This window comes from Silene latifolia, chromosome 10, assembly GCF_048544455.1.
Source record: "Silene latifolia isolate original U9 population chromosome 10, ASM4854445v1, whole genome shotgun sequence".
Taxonomy (NCBI): domain Eukaryota; kingdom Viridiplantae; phylum Streptophyta; class Magnoliopsida; order Caryophyllales; family Caryophyllaceae; genus Silene; species Silene latifolia.
The window spans coordinates 61,274,730-61,276,082 of record NC_133535.1 but is presented as its reverse complement, the minus strand read 5'-3'; the positions used below and the strand labels follow the sequence as shown (position 1 = coordinate 61,276,082).

The following is a 1,353-nucleotide window of genomic DNA, read 5'->3' as shown; positions in this document are numbered from 1 at the left end:
CTCTATTTTCTGCCTTCATTGCTCTTTCCTTGCCTCTCTTTTTTTTACACCTTTTAGTTTAGAAAATCAATTATAAACCCCCCATTTTGTGACCAAATAGACGGACTCTTTACAGATATCTTGCCTCCCTGAGGAGATCGACCTGACTTCCCTAGCTATATAGTTATTTTAGTTAGTTATTTTTGATAGGTATACGACTGCCCTGTCAAATTTTGGCGCCGTTGCCGGGGAGGCAATTGCCCTATCTGTTTTTGGTTCGTTTATTTTATCCGTCTTAGGGAATTCTTATTCCTTGAGACAGTTCTTATTTATTTTCTTTCAGTGTTGTGTATGCCCAGGTCAAACAGGTTGGAGTTAGTTTCAGCTAATTCTGAGCTAGAGAGACTGTTCAGGCATATAATCCGTCTGCAAAGAGAATCACGGAAGGAAGACTTGAGTACTTTCGAACCCGAGATGCAACATTTCCTATTTACAGAAGATCAATCTTTAGTAGAAGATAATCTCAGTTCTGTAAACTAATCAGTAAAGATGCCGAATATTGCAAGTCATTCGGAGCCTAAAGCATCATCTATTCCCAAGGGTTTTAATCTCCAGACTCAGGATGGGAATACTTTTGACACCCGTCTGTCCTATATTAATCTGGTGGAAAGAAATCTTTTTAGAGGTGTGGCAGGTGAAGACCCGAGGAAGCATATGGAGGTCTTTACGGACTACTGTTCTACTATCCCCGCCACAAAGGAGGTAACTCAAGATAAGATTAAGGAGGTGTTGTTTCCTTTTTCTTTGACTGACTCAGCAAGAGAGTGGCTAACTGACTTGGACCGTACGGCTGCAGGGATCACGGACTGGGAGACCCTTGCTCTTGCTTTTTATAAGAGATATTTCCCTTCGCAGCGCACCAACCAGCTGAGGGCAAAGATCACTAGTTTCAAGCAGGCACCAGATGAAACTTCCTATGAAGCCTGGTGCCGGTTCAAGAGGTTGGTGAGGTCTCTACCTCACCATGGTTTTGATCCGTGGTTTCTGTCCAATCAGTTCTACAATGGGTTGTACGATGATCACAGAGCTATACTTGACGCATCATCGAACGAAAGATTCCAAAAGAATACTGATGATGATAAGGGATGGGCGATTATTGAAGAAATGGAGACCCATTGTGCTGAGTATGGGAACCCGAGGGATGTTATTCGAACAGTTCACGCGGTTGATAAGGCAGTCGTGGCTCAGCTGGAAGCCATGAATGCTCGTTTTGATAAATTGGAGCTGCATTCTGTTGGGGAGCCTCAGACGGTCCATTTGTTTACTAGAGGGGAGACCGTCACATGTGAGAGGTGTGGGAGCAACGACGGTCAT

General features: G+C 43.8%; 1 non-coding gene across 1 annotated transcript; it reads right to left on the bottom strand.

Moving 5' to 3' along the window:
• Positions 1-904: 904 nt before the first annotated feature.
• LOC141609888 (small nucleolar RNA R71) lies at positions 905-1,010 on the bottom strand. The gene has a single exon (XR_012527794.1). It is a non-coding gene; the product is annotated as a small nucleolar RNA R71 (small nucleolar RNA).
• Positions 1,011-1,353: the final 343 nt, after the last annotated feature.